At 41.1% G+C, this 22,847-nt stretch overlaps 1 protein-coding gene and 1 non-coding gene across 2 annotated transcripts in view; one reads left to right on the forward strand and one right to left on the reverse strand.

The window, feature by feature from the left end:
- The window catches only part of Il2ra (interleukin 2 receptor subunit alpha), a 42,660-nt gene that overhangs the window by 16,618 nt on the left and 3,195 nt on the right, over positions 1-22,847 (reverse strand). The window lies entirely within an intron of this gene.
- On the forward strand, positions 11,773-11,846 carry Trnas-cga (transfer RNA serine (anticodon CGA)). The gene is given in 2 exon segments: positions 11,773-11,809; positions 11,813-11,846. It is a non-coding gene; the product is annotated as a tRNA-Ser (tRNA).

Here is a 22,847-nt window from a genome sequence, read left to right on the forward strand (position 1 = left end):
TCATATACTTGACCTATATGTGATAGATAAAAACATTAAACTATAAAGTTTCTAAAAGAAAATAAAGGTGAATAGCTTTCCAAGTTGGGGGTAGGCAAAGATTTCTTAGGACTCACTAATCATTAGACAAAAATAATTAAAAGTTTCTACTAATCTAAAGACAGTAAGAAATTAAGCTGGGAGAAAATATTGGTAACACATATATCAGAGAAAAATACTTGTGTCCAGAATATATGAAGAATCACAAATCAATACTAAAAGACAAACAAGCCAATAAATGGGCAAAGACTTGAACAGTTACTTCTCCAAAGAAGATATACGATTATCAGCAATCAATCAAAAGGGTGCTTGAGTACACAACAGATATCAAGAAAATGAAAATTGGAAACCATCATGAAATGCACCCGTTAGAATGGATAAAATGGATAAAAAGGATTGGCAGCAGCAAATGTTGAAGTAGAAGCAGAGCTACTGGAATATAAAATACAAAATTACTTTGGAAAACTGAAATTTTAAAAAATAAAGTTAAGCACATGATCCAGCAATTCCATTCCTCACTATCTAAGAGGAGTGAAAGAATATGTCTACAAAAAAAAAAAAAAAAAAACTTTTACAAAATATTTATAGTAGCATGGTTAATAACCAACCCAGCAACTTAAATATCCATCATTGGGAGAACAGACAAGTGAGGTATGATATATTCATACAACTACTCAAACATCAAAAGAATGAACTACCTATACACACAGCATAGATAAATCTCAAAAACATTACATTAAACGAGACAAGCTAAAGACAAAAAAGTAAATTCGGTTTGATTCCATTTATATGAAGTTCAAGGAAAGACAGAACTTAACTAGAAAAAGAGAAATCAGAGCAGTGATTTCTTGGTAGGTGGATCAACCAGAAGGAGGTAGCAGCAGAGCGACAGCAGCGTTGATTTTACAAGTGCACACATTTGTCAGAACTCATCAAACTGTGTGCTGCAGATCTGTGCATTTCTCTACAAATAATTTCACCTCCACAAAAATCAATGAATAGTACACTTAGCGACTCTTATAAATCATTCATTAGCACAAATAGTCAGGGATTGACCTCAGATATATTTAGAATCTGGTATCTCAACCACAAGCCAAGAAAGTTTCTAAACACGTAAATTTGAAAAGGGTCAGACCAATTGTCTTTGAGGCCCTTAGAAACTCTTTCATAAGTAGCGGTCTCTTCTTCTAGATAAGGCCATGGAAACTTCCAGAGTCATCATCAATTAGCCTAAGTATCGGAGGAGATCCTGTGGGGACCAGGGGAAGTTCCAGAACTTCCTACTTTCCCCACCCTTTCTTTCATAAAAGAATGTATTCAGGAACTGAACACAAACTTCCAGATCTATAGCAACCATAAAGAGTTTGTCTGCAATACTTAACCCTGAAAGGCTGAGTTAGTCAGCTTTTGGAAACTGTGACCAAAATACCCGACCAGGACAGGAGGAAGTTTGCTTGGTTCACAGTTTCAGGGGGTCAGTCCATGGTGGGTCAGCTCCATTGCTCTGGGTGAGACAGAATATCCTGGCAGAAATGGAGTGCTAGAGGGAAGCGGGGGTAAGGGACTACAGGGAAGGAGCACTCTTCCAAGGAATGCACCAGGTGCCCCCCTCCTCCTGCCACACCCCACCTGCCCACAGTTACCACCAGTCCATTTAAGCTAGAGAGACAAACTAGAGCGAGAAGCTTACGGTTCTCATGATCCAAACTGTTTCACCTCTGAATATCCCTGCACTAACACCAGAGCTTTTGGGGGGATACCTCAGATCCACACCATAACAAAGACCTTTCCCAGGGTCTTCCAAACATCCTGTGAAGTAAGTGGGAGCTAGATGAATGTTGGGGAGGTAGCCCTGGAGGTTTGGTTTTTAAAAATTTAATAGGAATAAAATATGTTCATTTTTAACCTCTTCTCAGTCTGGTGTCATTAAAGAAATAGCACTATAACATCCAAAAACAAATGAAAAATAATAAGTATAGACATCTTTCAGAAAGATAATGAAGGAGAATTCCACTAACTATGACTCAACAGAGGGTCTTTGAAGACTCTTTATATAATAATCATTTTTTTCATAACACAGCAAGACAGCTGCCCTCATTCTCCCATTTAACTCTCTTAAAAACTCTGATAATTCTTTCTCAAAATTGGACCAACAGGGCTTTTGTCCACCCTTACTCTTATCTTTCCAGTCCTCCCCTTGCTTCTACCAGAGGCTCTGAATTGTTAACATAAATCATTCCACCCTCCCATCGCCTCCTGTTCTCAGCTCTCCCTATCCCCAGCTCCCACCACCATGATCCTGGAAGCTCAGAAGAAAAACAGAATTTTCTTTAGAAGGTGGGAAGGAGAATATTTTCCTCCCTTAATTTTTTAGTATTGGCACCGTTTTGGATTTAGATGCCATTTTCTCTTCTGAGAGTAAAACATTCAGTGCCTGAGGAGTGGAGGAAAACTTGAGATTACTAACATGGGAGTAGAAGGTGGTGGTGCTCTGAGGTCTCAGAGCTTGGATTATGGGGCTCCTGGGAGGAGAATCTTTCCTCAGGCTCCCAGGCACATCAATGTGGCCTTGCCTGTAAGCTTTCAGGCATTTCATGTGAGCAGAGGGGAAAAAGACACAGCCAGCAGTTATTAATGCTGATAATCCCAAGGTTTGTGCCTGGAATGTCCACTAAGAGAGAACTAAACTGAACTCTTCTGATGTTGAACACAACACATCCTGTGTCAGAGTCTTGCTGCGGAAGATGGTTTGAAAACCTCAGGCAGAATTTCTTGTTCCTACCCTCGCTACATGGCACCTCCATCACATCCCTGAAATACCATCATGGATGTAACTTTCCTTGGGATATTTGTGGATTTCTTGCCTCCGTGACTTTCCTGCACAACTGAAATGCAACACCCTGTAGGCGCTTTTAGTTTATTCAGCTAATACTTTGGCAAAAACTAGTGAGAGTGACAGAGCCACCTTCCTCTGGACTGTAGCACAGAGCAGGTGCAGAAGAATGGTGGGTAAAGGTTAGGGACTCTCAGGGACTCTTCTCTTTCTGTCACTGAGACTCAGCTTCACCTCTCCATGCCTGTTCAAGTTAGGAAAAAACACTCATTGTCCTCTAGTCACAGATGACCAAAACAGCATAACCAAGAAAAAATAGCAGCAGAGTTAGGAAATCAAACCAGCTTTTCTAACTCAGTCATCTTCTCTCTCCTTTCAAGTATTAGACTAATACTATCAACCACTTGCCATTATTCCCAGAAGGACAAATGTGTAGTTTTTACTTTTTGGATTTCAAATAAGAGATCAAAAAATTAAAAAACTAATAATCTGATAAGAGATCACCTTTGCCTTTTGTATTATTTGCTTCTCTTCTTGCACAGGGGCCCTGTTAGAAGATTAAGGACAGCAGAAGCAAATCTATGCTTCTTCTGTGATGTCGTGTTGCCATACCCTTTATTGAGCTTTGCCCTGTGCCCTCAACTCCACTCCCCCAAACTAAAAGCTGTCCCTTATTTTTTAGAAAAGAACCAGATCTAAAATTAATGTTGCCCTGAGATATTTTGGTGTCCCTTGAGTTAACCAGAAATACCAACTCTTGAAGACCACTTGGGGGACAGTCAGTCATTTGATCATCAGGATGATGCCACCTCCATTGCAGAGTGATTTGGGAGCTGGCTGCTCTACACCCCGCAGGACCGACACCGAGGTTGTTCACAGCAGTGCATATGCAAGTCACCTGCTGGTCCTGTGTGTCGGGATCCGGGGGGGAAGGTGAGGGGCTAAGAACAATTTCTAACAAGCTGCTAAGCGTTGCTGGGGCTGCCCATCCACTTAGAGTAGCAGGGGTCTAGAGAGAGCCCCTGACTGGTGCTTCTCATCATCTACCTATCCCTCCCAAGCCCTCCAGTGCATAGTGAGCAAGTACCACAGCACTGCTGGGTTTCTTCCAGAGCAGTCAGTACACAAGCCCTTGACTCAGAACCCAACATGGTGATTGGAGAAAAGGTGGGTGGGTGAGAAGCATTTGTGGGCTAGGTGATGTTTTTTGTTGTTTTTCTCTGATGTTCAAAACCAGGAGAACTCATCTGGCCCTTGTGGCCACGGGTGAGCACTGACATGAAAGAAAAAGAAAAGGAAGGGGCTTCCAAAGGATGTGGACTGAGTGTAAGATAAGATTCTTTGCTTTGCAGGTGAATCAAGGTCAAGTTGTTTTGCCCATAGCCAAGTCAGCACTGAGAAAATGACTTCATCTCTGTGCCTCTCTTCTTTTCCATCTCTCTAACACAGACTAAGGATGAAGATGAGACTAATTCACTGAGCCCAGACATGGCTAAACCATACAAGGGACACAGGAGTACATCAAGAGCTTGGGCCACCTGATAAAGAAATGGTCTGGTTGTTACCCCAAAGTCCTTCTCTTCTGCATCAGATCCAATGAGAACTCCGAAGATAAAGTCAAAATTGTTTCCCATATTCTTGAAAAAAATTAGTGTTTGGGCCTTATAGAAAGTAAGTGTTTTGGGTGCAAAGTAAAATACCCCAGAACATGTTGACTATATCTTTTAAATAGGACCAAAAGAATCCGAGAACTGGGAGACACTTAGGTAAGGAAACTGAAGCTGTGGTCATTCCATGAGTTTGTGGTAAACCTGAGATTACAGCCACATCCCTTGACTCCCAGTTCAGAGATTTCCCATTTCGGAGAGCCCTAATCTCGAGTGTGCTTTACACACACACACACACACACACACACACACACACACACACACACCAGTTGAAGGTTCTCTCTCACTGAGAGGTATCTCAACTATATCAACTATCCCAGTACTGAGAGGTGTTTGTGTAATCTTGTGGTTTAGTTCAGATCATTATCTTTGCAGAAGTCAGAGAGCTCAGACCCTCTGTTTGGGGTTATTTGTATAATATGAACCGTGATGCTCGATCCCTGCCTGGTCTTGCTGCAGCTCTGGAAGGTAGACAGTGCCATCGACACTTCTCCTGCCAGGAGATTGAGGTCCAGAGACCCTGAGTTGCCTAAACCACACAGCTCCAGGTGGTGGGGCAGGAGACATGTGAAAGTCTACTACTACTGCCCTCGTTTTTGCCTTTTATAAATATCTCACTTTTACTTTTAGGAAACTCTTTCCAATACCCAATATAATTGTATCAAGAAGCAGCAAGTACAAAGAGGACAGAAGTATAAATCTATAGTTATCTCGAAACACGAGGTCGAACACTCCACTCTCTTACTATCTCTGTTTCTCTTCGAGACCCTTATCCTCTGAGTCACTGGAGCTTGACTCTGCAGCATCTGCTTTAATTCCATTCTCTGCCCCCCAACATCCAGCCAACTCCCCAGAGTCATCATTTCTACCTCAACCCCACTCACCCTCATCTCCACGGACTTTCAAGACCCTCCTCAGCGCCACTTACAGCCCAGCGGCCATCTGCCATCTGCCCTGGCAACAGCATCCTACCACTTCTCTCTGCCTCTCTTCTCTCCACCCCTCCAGTACCTCTTTAAAAATACTATCAAATCAAGCTGGTAGCAGTGGCACATGCCTGTCAACCCAGCTATTCAGGAGGCTGAAGCAGGAGGATCTCAAACTCAAGGCCAACCTCGGCTACTTAGCCAGAACCCGTCTCAGAATTAGCAAGCCCTTATTTACTTGGCATCTAGCTTGGTAATAGAGCACCCCTGGGCTTAATGCCCAGTGCCACCAAAAACCAAAACCAAAACAAACAAAAAAAACCCTGCAAAAGCAAGGACCCTATGCACAGAACTGACTGTACCAGGGGCCTAATAACTAGCCAAGTGATGAAGTCTAATGTGTCCTCCATCTTTGGGATTTATTTATACCATGAATAGCAAAACTCCCTTCACTCTCTTTTGATCTAGGAAATATATATGCTAAGTTTTTGTAAGAGGTAATGACTATATTTTGGGTATCGAGTTGTCAATCAAATAGTAGATGGCATATTCCTCTGAACCGTCAACCAGCCATGTGACTGGAACTCCTCAGACACCCCAAGTCATTACCTTTTGCCCTATTAATTTGTTCTTCTGCACCTCTGGACAGGGGACCCCTGTTGGAAATCCTGCCCCTGCCCAGGATCCAAGTAAAAGAATGAGGGCTGTCCCTAGCGTGGCAGAGGAGGCAGGACAGGCCGTCCTAGCAGAGGGGATGTATGAAATAGAATGCTGTGTTCAGGAGACTATAATTAGGATCTTTTGCTGGAGCGTGAATTGTAAGGGTATGAATATTAAAAAAAATGTGAGCATCAGTTGAAACAATGTAAGCAAAATTAAAATCTATAACATGCCCCACAAATCTGAACTGTCTCTACAATAACTTTTTGAGTAGTGTTGTTTTGTACAACCAAGTGATAAAATGTGTAGTTATTTTGTGAGCTGGAAAGAAATATTGAAAAAATGTTATTACTTTAAAGCCCGACTGTCTCAGAACCAGGAAATAGAGTTTCTCTTGAATTCATATTCTAAGAACTATTTATGAGAATTCTGAATTAGTTTTTTTCCTCTGGCCTATATTCACATTTGTAGATTATAATGGATTTAAAATCTACTAAATTATGGTAAATTCGTGGTTTAGTTTCTGTACTTTGAGTTATTTGGGTTGTTGGTTGCCCAGATCACCAATTATTTATTTAAACTATTTTGCATACATTATGTTACATATATGCAACTTTTTCATTATTTTATTAGCCACTTTGCATCACTTCTTACTTTCTGATACACTATCATAGTAAGTGTCCACTTTGCCCTTGTCTCTCTTTTCTTTAACCCATCTTTTTTTTTTTTTTTTTTAATACTGAAAGGCTAAGTAGTATCTTTGGATTTTCCTCATTCCAATTAACTTTAAAAGGACCTAAATGATTGGTGACCTGATAAAACCGGTAACAGATAAGATGTATAGCTTTTGGGAAAAGAAAGACAAAATAATCATTGTGTGTGAGCAGTTTAAACAGGTACTTAGAAAACCTAAGACCGGTAAGGTATTAGAACTATCAAGAGTTTGGTAGGGTGGCCAAATACAAAATCAGTTTATAAAATTCAACATTTTCTTTATATGGAGAATAGCCAAGCAGAAAATGTAATGGAAAATGATCACATTTTAAAATGATTTTTGATCCTTGGTTGCAAGCAATGTGATAAACTCCAAACAGTGGATCTGAGAACTGGGAGAAACATTAATTACCTGTGGACTTGGAAAGTTAAGACCATTTTGGAAATCTTTAAAGAAGGCTTAATTCTAGGGCTGGAGTCATAGCTCAGTGGTAGAGTGCTTGCCTAGCATGTATGAGGTCCTGGGTTCGATTCTCAGCACTGCATATAAATAAATAAAGGTGATTGAAAACTAAAAAAAAAAAAAAAAATTTCTAAAGAAGGCTTAATTCTAAAAGTAGAATTAAAATGTATAACTTGCAAACCAGTAGAAGGAAAAGAGAAATCAAAAGAAACTCAATTGATTCAATACAAAAGAAGAGAAAGACAAAAAAAAAAGGTTAATGAAATTCCAAAAAAGATAACATGACTAGTTCAAATATGATGCAATAAATGTAAATGGATTAAACTTATAAAATTCAGAGCTATTCAAATTGAAGAAAAAAGCCCCTCTATATCCCCTCCACCCTGCAATAAAACCCCACCAAAGTCCAGTTTTTAGTATTGTAAGAGCTCTTTAAAATATGATAACATGTGAAGGTTGAACTAAAGGGTTGAAAGATACATTCCATGTAACTTTTTACCCAAAGAAATTTCTGAAACTACATTAACATAAGAGAAACTAGACTGGGATCAGGGGATAGCTCAGTGGTAGTACATGTGTTTAGCATATGCTACATCCTAGGTTTGATCCCCAGCCAAGAGAGGGGTAGAGGGAGAAAGAGAGAGAGGTGAGGGGTGGGGAGAGAAGGAGAACAAAACTAGACAGAAACCATTTTCACAGTTAAAAATCATGAGAAGTTATAATAATATTAAACCTATATGTTATGTCTTGGTCCATTTTCTGTTACTATAATAAAATAATAATGATTAAGAATAAAGACAGCAGACACAAAGAAACAATATTATAAAGGAAAGGGAGGAATAGAAATTTAAACGAAAATAAAAGACCACTATGAAAATACATATTGTCAATACATTTAAAAACAGACAAAACAGGCAGCTACAAAACCATAGAAAAATCAGTAAATAGATTCAGGAAGAAAAAATTGATTCAAAAAGAAGTAGAATAGAACTGTAACCAATAAAGTAATTAAATCAATAATTAAAAATTATTAAAACATACAAAGTAAGTTTTACCTAAAATATCATTTGTTTTATAAAAACTATTTCAGGACAGTAAAATTAAAAAGAGAGAAGTCTCCCCAGTTCTTTTTGCAGGGTTAATTTAATCTTTCTATGAATTGGGATCAGACTGTAGAATAAAGGAAACTATAGGACAGTCTCACTTATGAAAATAGATGCCAGGCTATTGAATAAAATAATTTCCCTGATTCTATCAATATATTAAGAAGAAAATAATATTCTGATCAATTTGAATTTATCCCAGCAGTTATGAATGGCTTAGGGTGGAAAGTCTCTTGATGTAACTCATTACTTTTACTATCTGAAGGAGGAAAATCATGTAATAATTTTGATAATAAGGGGCATCTAATGATGACTAAAAGAATAACCATTAATGATTAAAAGAAAAAAAAATCTTTTAAGGTATTAGAAATAAAAGGGAAGTTTCTTAAACAACTTAAGAGAAAGATTGGGGATATAGCTCAGTGATAGAATACTTACCTAGCAAGCCTGAGGCCCTGAGTTCAATACCCAGTATTGCAAAAAAAGAAGAGTTCTAAAGGGAAGACACTCCAATTTACAGCAAATTATACTTACATTATACCTTAAAATCTATTTAATGTCAGAAATGTGGCAGAAATATACATAATCTCTACTTTTATTCAAATGTGTTGCATGGATTAACTAATTCAGTAAAACAAGTGAAAAAATATAATGAGTTGATGAAACTGTGTTGTTTGTAAGTAATAATGGCATCAACTTAGAAGATCCAAAAATCTACAGGCAATTACCCAAAGAATTAGTATCCAGAATATACAAAGAACTCTTACAAATCAATAAGTAAAAAAGCAACAACCCAGTAAAAAAGGATAAAGGTTATAAAAAAGCAATCATGTAAATAATAACTTTGTGATAGCATGCTCTTTATCACCAGGAATCACGGAAACTTGAGACAACAATGAGACTTCATAGTATTTTACCAGATTGGCAAAAATGTTAAGATTTTGCAATGCTAATGATAATGAGGATTATGTGAGGAAATCAGAAAATCTCATAAATTGCTGGTGGGACTGTAAAATAGCATAGTTGTTTCAAAGAGAAATTTTAAAATATGGTAGTAAGATTGAAGCTGTCCATGTTCTACAATGAACAATCTCTTTTCTAGGCAAAATTCCTAGGGAAATTTTTGCACATGTGCATATATTCAAGGCTATTCATTAGTGCACTGCTTATAATAGGAAAAAAATCAAGAAGGCATTAGATTAATGAACTCTGGCATAATCAGACAATAGAATCATAATTAAATGCATAAACAAGCATCGTTAAGAGCAGATTTCAAAAACAAGTTTAAGTAAAAATTTGTTAAGTGAAAAAACAAGTTTCAAAAGGAAGTTTACTATTTATGTATACTGAAAATCAAAAACAAAAATAAAATGTAATTAAAAAAAACAGTAGTGCACATTGCATTAGGGGGTACCACTTAAGCTCGAGAACAAAACAGACATAAAGCAACCAAGGTCAATTATAAACATTCATTGAATCCTGAGGATGGATATTTGATAGTTATATTAATCTTAGGGCTTTTCTGTATTGTTTGAAGTTTTACTAATTTTAAATTATATATAGAACAAATAAGTTTTTTATGTCAACCTAATTCTTTGCTGAAGCCTCTTCCTAAGGAAAACACAAACTCAGGGCCTTTTTCTTTCTTTTGTGGATCTGACCATTGATAGAGGAGGGAAATGGCTTCCCCCCGGTCCAGGGCCCTCTATGAAGCAGGAGTGTCGGACTCCCAATTTTCTTTCTCAAACCAACTGTCTCCATCATTGCTCTTAGCTCTCAGTAGTTGAATTCAACAAGAGGATTAAGACTAAAACATCTTTCTGGAGGTGGTAAAAGGACTTTGAGAATAGCATAATTACAGCAATATGAAAATTTATATATGCATATGGACCAGAACAAAAAAAAATGGGATAGTACAAAATACAAGTGGTGGTTTGGGAACTTCAGATCTTACCCACTGCCCTCCATTGTTTTTGGCTAGATGGGCACCCAAGAGCAGCCCATAAGCTTTGTTTAGCTTCTTAGCTCCCTTGCAATGAATTGTGGTAGGCACTGAGGGAATATTTGGGTGTTTCAGCACTGGTATTGGTGATATTATCTATAAAGAATACCTGTGGAGAACACCTGTGAAGAGATGAACAAAAGGACAGACAGAGGCCCGGTAGGGGCAGGCGGACAAGGTGGAGCAGAGGGGGAAAAAGAAGCAGCCAGGAGGAAGTGAAGAGGGAGAAGAAGTGTAGGTAGACGTGAAGTGTCCACCCCTCCCTCCTGCCGAGTTTATTAACTCAAAAAAAGTTACAAACTACCATTACCATGACCACATCCTCATTAGTATTTCATTAAGCCCAAGTGCTAGCTAACGGAGATAAGGTCCCGGTTAGTACAAACACAGAGCCCCGTCTCTCCAAGGACATTGCTAAGGAAACCAGATAATGCACCTGCATAGTTATCTTAGTAGCTTCAAGGAGGGGAAACTTGCTGGGCATTCCAAGCTTGGGAAACAGGGTAAACGTGTGAAGAATGTTGCTATGGCAACTGGGCATCCCGTGCTTTTGCACAGGAGTTTCCTGTAGCCAGGTATATCCTAACAGCCGGGCATTCTGTGTCTTTGCATAGAAACTTCCTAGTTACCAAGCATGTCACAATCACAAAGTTTGTCAGAGACCCCAATCCCAAACACAGAACAATTACCCATCAATTTATTTATTCAAACAATTATCCACCTTTGACTTTTTTGCTTTATTTTAATTTCTTTCTTTCTTTCTTTCTTTCTTTCTTTCTTTCTTTCTTTCTTTTTTTTTTTTTTTTTTGTGTGTGTGTGTGTGTGTGTGTGGTACTGGGGATGGAACCCAGGGCCCTGGGCATACTAAGCAAGTGCCCTCCCACTGAGCTACATCCCCAGTCGGAGGATCCCTCTTTGCCCCTTCATTCCAGCAGTATAAACGCTGTGGAAACTGAGGCAGAAGTGAGGTGCCATGTTATAAGGATAATTATTTTCTTTTAAGGGGATTTAAAGAAAGTTACTGTCATCAAAGAAAAGGTACCTGATTCTCTGGTGGGAGAGGGGATGTCATGTGTTCGGGGCAGGTGATCTCAAGGCCACCAGGCATGGGTTTCTCTCATAATTACCCCTGCTCATCTGTGAGTTATTTGTGTTATCTGACCCACAGTTTCTGCAGCCTGCCTTCCCCTGACCATGTCAAATGGTCAGAGTTCCCACAAGCCAAGAATGAGTGACTCATGGCTCAGACTCTTTTGGGAAAAAAAATCAAGCACTTGTTATAAAAACAAACAACAAAAAACCCCAAACTATGGGTTAGGGAATCTAGTTATTTTCTCTTTACTTTGAAAAGGAAAAAGGAGGACTGGGGATGTAGCTCAGTTGGTAGAGTGCTTGCCTCGAAGTGAACAAGGTCCTGGGTTCAATCCCCAGCACCCCCAAACAACAACAACAAACCCCAAAAAAACAAACAACAACAAAGGAAACAGGGAACCGGAATTATCTCTCCACTCAGCTATCTCTGAGCTGTCTCTGAGCTGTCTCTGAGCTGTGTCATCTTGGGGGTCTCAAATGCTTCAGGAAGGAATGGTGGGGAGCTGGTTATTTCCTCACCCTCCAGTCGGTGACAGGCTTCCATGCCTGAGTTAACCACAGGCTTACCACTGAATGTCAACCTGATTAAAATTAAAGTATCATCAGATAAGAATAACAAGGTTGTGGGGGAGGGGGAAGAAATAACACTCTGCTCTTTCTCCGAAATCTGAAAGCAGTTTTCCCTCAAATCGTTGAAACCAATTTCTTGGGACAGAGTCATATTTTTAGTAGAAATATGCTAAATTGGTGAATCCCACCCACAGTCTTCTGCAAAGAGATAGTCTTCTGAGAAACTAGACCATATTGCTAAGGAGATTTTGAACTGGATATCAATGGGATTTCCCCTGAGATTTTAAAGAAAGACCACGTAAGTCAATATAATGTGGGGTAGAGACTGCAGACCAGAGAAGGGAAACAGAAAGAAGGAAAAAAAAATTTTTTAAAGACATGGGAAATGACAGGGACTCAGGGCAATGATGCCAACACTGCTCCTCAGAACTGTGGCCCAGGGGGACTGGTGTCAGACAGGGTGTGTTATGTTGGCGTGTCAGTAGGCCACAACCACATGACCACACCCAAGATGCCCGTTCTCAGCCACACTTGCGCTCTGCCTGCTTCTGAGATGGTGCCTCCTGTGTTCCCTTTCCTTCCCGCCATCAAGAATTCACACTCCATTTTAAGCAAGATCCAGGTTGTTCACACTACACATTTCGATAGGTTCAAAACCCTTTCATGGGGAATGACAATCCAAAACATGGAAGCATAACCACAAACTGTGGTACAGGGGAAGCACTGATTTGGGCTCCAAGTCCTGGGTGTTTCATACGCTGCCCTGATTTGCTGGTCTACTGTGGTTTTGCTTGCGATGGGTTCAATACAGACCAATGGCACTTGTGTGTACTCCACAAACCCCAGGTATTGACACTCCATAAGGAAGCGAAGCATAACCACATTTCAGGTGTGGGTGGATGGATGCAGTTGAGCTGGGAGAAGATTATGCTAAGACCATAGGTTAAATGGAATCAAAAGCCCTTTCTTGTTCTCCAAGGACTGGCCTCAGAAAACCAAAATCATCCAAAAGGCATTTGCTGAGGCGTCTATGTATTTAGAGTGGGCTGGTGGAAATTCTACCTTCTACTCTGTCCTGCTCCCCATGTCTTACAGAAAGGAGCTCAGCCTTCCCCTTCCCCAGAGTTTTCTTTAAAGTGTTGGCTCTACAATAATAACAAAAACAGCATGGTACTGGTACCAAAACAGGCGGGTGGACCAATGGTACAGAATAGAGGACACAGAAACCAATCCACAAAATTACAACTATCTTATATTTGATAAAGGGGCTAAAAGCATGCAATGGAGGAAGGATAGCATCTTCAACAAATGGTGTTGGGAAAACTGGAAATCCATATGCAACAAAATGAAACTGAATCCCTTTCTCTCGCCATGCACAAAAGTTAACTCAAAGTGGATCAAGGAACTTGATATCAAATCAGAGACATGGCGTCTGATAGAAGAAAAAGTTGGCTATGATCTACATACTGTGGGGTCGGGCTCCAAATTCCTCAATAGGACACCCATAGCACAAGTGTTAATAACTAGAATCAACAAATGGGACTTACTCAAACTAAAAAGTTTTTTCTCAGCAAAAGAAACAATAAGAGAGGTAAATAGGGAGCCTATGTCCTGGGAACAAATCTTTACTCCTTACACTTCAGACAGAGCCCTAATATCCAGAATATACAAAGAACTCAAAAAATTAGACAATAAGATAACAAATAACCCAATCAACAAATGGGCCAAGGACCTGAACAGACATTTCTCAGAGGAGGACATACAATCAATCAACAAGTACATGAAAAAATGCTCACCATCTCTAGCAGTCAGAGAAATGCAAATCAAAACCACCCTAAGATACCATCTCACTCCTGTAAGATTGGCAGCCATTAGGAAGTCAAACAACAACAAGTGCTGGCGAGGATGTGGGGAAAAGGGTTCACTTGTACATTGCTGGTGGGACTGCAAATTGGTGCGGCCAATTTGGAAAGCAGTATGGAGATTTCTTGGAAAGCATGGAATGGAACCACCATTTGACCCAGCTATTCCCCTTCTCTGTCTATTCCCTAAAGACCTAAAAAGAGCATACTACAGGGACACTGCTACATTGATGTTCATAGCAGCACAATTCACAATAGCAAGACTGTGGAACCAACCTAGATGCCCTTCAATAGACGAATGGATTAAAAAAATGTGGCATTTATACACAATGGAGTATTACTCTGCATCAAAAAATGACAAAATCATAGAATTTGCAGGGAAATGGATGGCATTAGAGCAGATTATGCTAAGTGAAGCTAGCCAATCCCTTAAAAACAAATGCCAAATGTCTTCTTTGATATAAGGAGAGTAACTAAGAACAGAGTAGGGAGGAAGAGCATGAGAAGAAGATTAACATTAAACAGGGATGAGAGGTGGGAGGGAAAGGGAGAGAGAAGGGAAATTGCATGGAAATGGAAGGAGACCCTCAGGGTTATACAAAATTACATACAAGAGGAAGTGAGGGGAAAGGGGGAAAATATAAGGGGGAGAAATGAATTACAGTAGAGGGGGTAGAGAGAGAAGAGGGGAGGGGAGGGGAGGGGAGGGGGATAGTAGAGGATAGGAAAGGCAGCAGAATACAACAGACACTAGTATGGCAATATGTAAATCAATGGATGTGCAACTGATGTGATTCTGCAATCTGTATACTGGGTAAAAATGGGAGTTCATATCCCACTTGAATCAAAGTGTGAAATATGATATATCAAGAACTATGTAATGTTTTGAACAACCAACAATAAAAATTAATTTAAAAAAAAAGTGTTGGCTCTAAACTATTTCTACCTTGCATAAGTTCTTACTTAACACACAAAATCCAGGTCTCTGATGGTTTTAGTCAGTAGGTGCTATTTTTCTAACAGACACAGTTAGTGTGTGACTGCAGACTGCTCCTGTACTATACTTTGGATCTGGAATGTTCCTCAAAAGGCTTACCTGTTGAAGGCTTGGTCCTGAGATGGTGGTGCTATCGGGAGGTGGTGGAAACTTCAAGACATGGGGCTTAGTTTCAGGTCACTGGAGTTATGCCCTTGAAGGGTGTGTTGTCCTCGGTCCCTTCCTCTCCCGGCTTCCCACCTCTCTCTGTCTGCTTTCTTGCTGTCATGAGATAGGCGGTTTTGCCCTCCCACGTGCTCTCTGCCATGATGTTCTGCTTTGTTAAAGGCCCAAAGTGAAATGGCCAAATGATCATAGACTGCAAGTTCTAGCATTGTGAGCCAAAATGAATCTTTTCTCCTCTAAGCTGATTTTCTCAGGTATTTTGTCATAGCAATGGAAGCTCACTATAACATACTGCAATAAGCATTAATGTTGGGCTTCTTCTGGAAGTGACCAAGGTGGCCACATCTTCCAAGTACATGGGAATTTAAGACACAGGACAGGAGCTGCTTTCCCACTGGGAAGCTAAATGTCTTCCTCAGTGTGGTGTTGAGATATTGCTTTTTACTCAGCAAGTATTTATTAAACCATAGAAAGTTAGGACTACCGGGGGTCTTAAAGACACTTGATAGCCATCTTCTCACTTGCCTGGAGAAAGTGCACACTTTGTCTAAGGCCTCTCAAATTCTTGGGTGCATTATGTATTTCTCAGCACAGTGGTAACCCAGTGAAGACACCTGGCCTAGATCATTGTTGACCTGCAGAAGGGACAGTCGGGCAGTGCATGAGTTCACCATCACACTGACAGCATTCTGTCCCAATCTCATACTCTGCACAGTACCCAGTGCAATCAGACCAGGAGCTGGATAAGCCAAAGGGAGACAAGAGGCTGGGAAGGGCAGGTGTGTCACCCAGGGGGGTCAGGTGTCTCAGCACCTGGGGAAAGCCCAGGCGCCAACCCTGCTCTGAAGCTTTTGAGAAACTGATAATAACAATCGTATGAGCTGAGACTCAGCACGTACTGCACGCCAAACACTGTGTGGGGCATCCCCTCTCCCACCTTCACAGCCACCAAGGGATGAGGTGTTGCTAATGTTAGTGACAATTAACATTACTATTATTTAAGGTTATATTATGAATCACAATGAAAATATATCATAAATAAAATATATTATGATAAAATTAATGGAGTTTGCATTACCTTACATATCCCAGGAATGTATAGATATATAATGATTAATTAAGATATGTAAATTACTATGGTATAATAATTAAAATAATTGTTATTTTATGTTATATTTTATACTGTAATGAAATATATAAATATAAAATATGTGTAGTATAATAATCAACACTATTATATAAGAAAATATAAATATGCAGTAAATAATTAAAATATATCACAAGCTACCATAGCACAACATCTGTATAATTACATGCAATGATAATTAGGCAAGGCATTCTTCTTTTCTTTGTTTTACAGACAAAGGAACCAAGGCACAGAGAGATTCAGTGACTTTCCCAGAGTCACACAGCCCAGCGATAGTGGAGCCAGGATTTGGACAGCTGTGCGCACTCTAATTCCCCCATTGTGGGCTGGCTGCACCCTGTTCCTGTGGCCACTGTGACCTCTGACCTTCTACGGCCACGCCTCTGTTCCGCAGCTTGCGAATCCTGGGACTTGGGTGGTGACGGGTGAGGAGGAAGAGAGGTTGTTAATGTTAAGAAATTTTAATCCTGGGATCTCCAGGATTTGGGGCTTGGTTGGCTGCCAGGAGGAGGGAAAGGGAAGAAATGGGATTTTGCCCAGGATTCCCGGTGGATAGCATTCATTGAAAAAGGAAACGGAGGAGACAGGGAAGTCTGGGCCATGATTCTGTACAAATTTGAGCAGCTGGTGAGCATCCACGTAGAAAGGCTGAGGGCCTTTGGCATGTGAATTCTGAGTCCAGTGAGTCGTGTCTACTGGACCACTTAGGCCCACACCCTAGTCACCTTAGGCAGGCTTTCTTGTGTAGCTTATGGCCACCAACAGAAACTGAGCTGCACAAAGGCTAAGTACTGGCCCACCATCAGTCCCCACCTTGGTCACTCATGACCCTTTGAGCTTGCCCCTCGGGCCTCCATCACGTCTGCCTTCCATCACTCTCCACATGGAGCCCAGTGCTGTTTCTCTGAAGCATAAATCCTGCTGTCCCTTGCCTTGGCCCCTCTTCTGCTGCCATCTCACCCCTCTCGCATGGCAAGGCTCCATAGCACTGCACATGCCCAGCCTCAACAGCCTCCACCTCCCGCCACATGCCTCAAATCTTCAGCTTTGTGCAAGTATGGCAGCTCTTGCAACTCACTGTGTCTTTTGTCTTTCCTTGGCCTTCCTCATTGTTCCAGTGAAACAGAACCATAGATACGTGAGAGGGAATCTGTGAGTGGGAACTGGCTCATGTGCTTATGGAGGCTGAGCAGTCCAGCCAAACTGGGAGAGTAGATCAATTACAGGTGGGCACCCCTGCTCCTAGCTTCAACATGTTTTTAGAGAAACTGCACACAAAGTCATCCTGGCCGTGCTCTGACTTAGGATAAAGCTGATGACAAACAACATATTATACCCAGGACTGAAAAGTTTTTGCTGGAAGCTCTCCCCAAATAAGGGAAGAGAGAGTGCTCTGCCCTGAGACTAGAGAGCTCAGTGGCTTCAAGGTCTGTGAAATCAAGTTCCAGGTAAAATCAGCAGGCACAAGCCAGGATGATCAAAGTTGCCTTTAGGTCCTTGACATATTATTTTTTCACCCCTGAGACACTCATGAATTAGATGCAACAGGGATTTAGAATTCGGATGTAATCTGTCAATCAGGAGCTGGGAAGTGGTGCGCAGATGGGACCCTCTGGAGAGTGCCCCTTAACCCCAATAAAAACTGAGTTGTTGCTCTCCGATTTGATAAGACCTGCTCTCCCATGGGGTTGCTTCCTCCACTCTTCCTCTTTCTCTTTCAATAAACTCTGCTATCCTGTTACTGCCCCTTAAAATGGTAAACAGAGGGCTTGCCTAAGAAGCCCGTGCAATGAATGACAGCTTCATGGCTTGCTTCCTTCATGCAGGGTGGGAGCAAGACTGCAGTCAGATGGTCCAGCTCCTTGCTTTCTCAGCAAGTGATTAGCGGCTCACAGCCTCAGTTTTCTCACCATGGTCTCGATGGTCCCTGCCGTCTGGAATTTTTGCAAGGATTCCATGAGATAATGGAGGCAGAGCATGAGGCTCAGACCTGGCTGGACCATGGAAGCCCTCAGTAACTATGATCACATCCCATGAGGAGAGGGACAAAGCCAGAGCCTCTGCTAGTCCCCTGGCACTAGCTTTTGAAAATTGGGCCAGAGAAATGGAAGCTGATAAACTGGGAAAAGGAAAGTAAAAGTGATGATCTGGTGGGTGAGAGGCAGTGAAACCAGAGTGAAGAAAACGACCCGGGGTGAACATCAGGGCTGGTGAGCTGGCCCTGTGGGCTGTAGCTCCAGCTCAGGGCCAAGAGCGTCAGCAGGCTGTCTGAGGAAATTGCCCTTTTGTTCAAAAAATCCTTAAAAAAAAATTTTTTTTTTGTTTTGTTTTGGGTTTGTTTTGCTTTCCACTTAAAATAAGGAGCTTTCCCTTTACAAAGGTTCTTTTTGTTCTAAATCAGGCTCTGAAGAGAGGTGTCACTACCACAAGTGCCGGAAACAGATACCACACCGGTGCTCAGCTGGGTCGCAGCTCGGCCCGGTTTCCTCCTCGGGGAAGCCGCCGACAGCTTGCCCACAGCTGGCTCAGTGTCACGCAGCCTGTGCCCGTTCCCCAGCCCCAAAACTCCCAGGAAACTCTCAGGGTGCCCGGGCAGGAAGATGCTGACGTCAACCTATGCTTTGGGGACTTCAAACAAGACTTTGAGAAATGAGTGCTTTGCCTTTTGCTGGGTAACCTGAGACACAGAGCTCTCTCTGGGGAGATGAATGGATTCACTTCAAGGGGCTCATTTGATCAATACTTATATATAGCTATAAAGTATATTTATATATATAGCTAATAGTATATTTTTGTATTTATATGTTCCATATTATTTTTATATTTTATAAATATGTAAATGTATACTTTTACAAATATATATGTATAAATATATTTTTTAAAAGACATGATTTTTGGGTTTTTTTTGCTTTAAAAAGCATCATACTTGGGGCGGGCTGGGGTTGTGGCTCAACCATAGAGCGCTTGCCTAGCGCGTGTGAGGCCCTGGGTTTGATCCTCAACACCAATAAAAATAGATAAATAAAACAAAAGGGTATTTTTTAAAAATGCCTCATAGGGTCTGGAGGTGTACCTCAATGGTTGAGTATTTGCCTAGCACTTATGAAGACCTGGGTTCATTCCCTAGCATCATAAACAAAAACCAAACCAACCAAACAAAAAAGAACACCATTATAATAAAGTAAACTGAATCAACAAGGTCCCTCCCTCCCTGGGAAAGGTCCTGCGCGGTTAGGATTTGGAAGGATTCATACAGACTTGGGCACATGGTTGTTGATTGGCACTGTCTATAAATAGTGCCTCTAAGATTCTTGGGGCTGAGGAAGCCATCAGTTTATTAAGGAAATTTAAATACTGCCGCTTGAAATGTTTCTGAACGGAATTCCCTCAGCAAAAGAAAACAGTCTATATTATGTCCCTTGTCTATATTATTTTAAATTCAAAATTACAGGTGTTGGAGTTTGGGTGGCTAATGATGACCAAGCAGCTCCCGCCCTCCTCTGTGTCCCACAGGCTGGTGTGAATGAGAGGCAGCCACTGACTTCAGATGGCTTGCAGAAGTGAACAAGGGTTTGGTCTGCAAGTTCCACCAGCTTTCCTAAAATTCGAATCTCAGCACCTAGTGTGTGTCATCATGGTGTGTTTCTTTCCTGGTAGATGATGAGCTCCCCGGGGCCAGGGACTGGGTCTTACTCATCTCAATATCTCTAACCCTATCTCTTATGTAGTACTTGCTCAATAAATGTTTATAGAATGAATGAGTAAACTAAGGAGTGGACAAACAAATAAGCAGAAGTCCTGCCCCAAGCAATGGGCTGTCCCTAATAGCCCTACTGCTTCCTCCTGCCATCTGTCTCATCACCCTGAATGTTGTCCCCACTGGTATAGCCATGCTCTCACTCCACACCTGGGAGGCACATACCTATCCTTGACTTTGTTTTTTATTGCCGAGAGTAGAGAAAGCAGCAGGCTTCTGAAGGAGGCATCTATTTTGGTCCCAAACAGAAAAGAGTGGGTGATTCCGTGGGCTGTGATGGCAATTCCTGAGCATGGTGTAGTGACTCATGCGGAGGGGTGTTCAGAATTTCCTCTGTTTTGCGGCCTGCTGGGGCAGCCGTGACTGTGAGGCTTTCTTTGAAGTATACTCAGATGCAAGGAAGACACCCCAAGCTGTCCTTTGAGGGTCAAAGGAAGACTGAACGGGGACAGAAGGATCCAGAAAACCCAGACTCCGCAGACCAGATGAAACCTGAGGAGTTCCTACAAGAGGCTGGGCACACCAGTAGATTGAGGAGCTGCCAATTATGACAATAGTGGCTGGGTTATGGGGCCACAGACAACCTTGATTTCCACAGAGCCACAAAGTAGCAGCAAGACAGAACTGATTGGAAACATTTTGTTTTTTATGTCAACTTTTTAAAAGCAAAAATCAGAAGTCTTTCCTAATTATCCAGGTAGCACATTCTCATCACTTGTGACATTCATCAGTTTTGCTCTTTATACTGTGCATTATTTGATCAATATCTGATCTTTTCCCGATTGGTTTTCCCATTTTAAGCTCAGTTTCTGGGTCAGTAGAAGCAACACATGCTTCTGATATGTCATAGCCTGCTACTCTGTGCACCAGCAACACGGGCTTCATATTGGAGCCTGTTTGACTCAGAATCTTGGGTGCCAGACCCATACCTCTCAAATCAGAATCTGCTTCATAAAAACATACCCAGGTGACTTGTAAATGCATTAAAGTTTGAGAAGTGCTGCTCTACTCTCAATGAATAGAATTAAAATCATGGAATTAGACCAACTGCAGGAATTATCATTTTGTCTCTGAAAAGTGGGTAAATTTCAATTTTAACTGGAACTTAAATCATTTAAGGAAGTTGAAACAAATGTTATTGTTACATCTTGTTCTCCCCAGAGAGATTGAGAGTCTGACTTTTCCACTCTTAATCAATCATGGACATTACTTTTTAGAACATCCCAGATGTGTAGCAGGTGCCTGGAACCATTGTCCCAAAGACATTTCCCAGTGGGACTTGTGTTCTCTAATTAATGCAGACAAATTCCAGAGTAACCTTAAAATCAGCCAAAATATACCAAAAAAACTATCTGAGTAATGTTAGAGTAGAACATGTGTAAAATTCCCAGAGAATTTGGGGGAAAACAGTGAGTGACTTACTTGAAAACAAGTAAGTTCTGGGATTCGGTGGTGAGATGTGGACTCACTGGCAAATACTACTAGCCTTCCTTTGGTAGTCTTCCAGATGGGGATTGCTCAGCAGATGAGACATCTCCATGGTTAAATGATAAGCAGTTTGAAAGCAAGGATTGTAACCTTTTCATCCCTGTAATTCTAGAGTGCTAATGGATAGACAAGGGGTAATTAATGTGCAGGAGATATTGGGCTAGAATTTAAGAGGCAGGATTCTAGTGCAAGCTTTACTTGAACACACTTAGGCATGAAGGGCTTGTAGGTTTTTGAAGCCGTTCATTGAATTAAAGTCTCCCTTCTTTTCTACAGTGAGTGTCTACATATAAAGAGAGGAGGGACAGGTTTTCACCTATGCAAAACCTCTCCCAGGAGAAACAAGGGCATTGATTAAGGGCAAAAATTCCCTTAAAGAGCCAACAGCCAAAGACCTCATCAATAGTTAGTGGTTTTGCCTTAACACCTACACTGCAGGGATACGGAAGCAGTGGGTCATGCTGCCGGGCAGGGCAGTTCTTCTGAAGAGCTGGAAATAACCTACAAGGAGATTCCAGGCTTTAGTCTGTTGACACTTGAAGATCTCTCAAGCCTGACCCTGCTGGGTATGTTTTTGCTTGGGAAAAAAATTTTTTTTTTTCATTTCCAAAAGTACCCCCATTTGAAAATGCCTTTTAAACAGAGCTTCTTTTTCCTTTCCGAATTCTTGATAGAGTGATGGAACTGAAAGGGAGTTTCTCAAAAAGGTTTCATTGGTCAACCTATTCCTTATATGAGGAGAAATTTGTCAAAAGACATGACTTTCACATGTCTTCTCTTGGGTCCTCTAACAATGTGTCTGGGAGGCGCCTTACTCTACTTTCTGTTTCCTACAAAATTTGCTTTCCTCCTAATTCTATTCCCTGCTGATCTCAGGTGACCACTCCTATTTTGTAAAGGAATTCTCTGTTTATTTGTAAGGTTTCTACTCATGCTTGGGCATGAGGGAGCAGGAAATTAACTTGAATGGCCAGTGTACTGAGGGCTAGCCTGCTTTAATGGTGCCTGTTGCTATCATGGGAATGGTTTCCACAAGAGATTGCAAGGAAGTATCCAGAATACCCAACCTCTAGCCAGAGGGAAAAGAAAAAATTTCATGTTTGAGACCAGTGGAATGGATTGGTAGAACGTACTAGCTATTTCATTAGTAACTCTCTTGACACGCCAGGGGAGTCAATTGTTTTGCATAGAATTGTAAATGAATTCTTTTTGATTCTCAGAGCTAAAATAGAGCATATGCATAGGTGATATGTCAAACTGCCTGTTTAAGACACACTGTTTTAAAGAAAGTTACTGGCTATTTTTATGAGTTAGTTCCAAAATGCTTAGCAAAGGCCTACCTCTCTAAGATCTATCTTTTGA

The sequence above is a fragment of the Callospermophilus lateralis genome, chromosome 13 (assembly GCF_048772815.1).
Source record: "Callospermophilus lateralis isolate mCalLat2 chromosome 13, mCalLat2.hap1, whole genome shotgun sequence".
NCBI lineage: Eukaryota > Metazoa > Chordata > Mammalia > Rodentia > Sciuridae > Callospermophilus > Callospermophilus lateralis.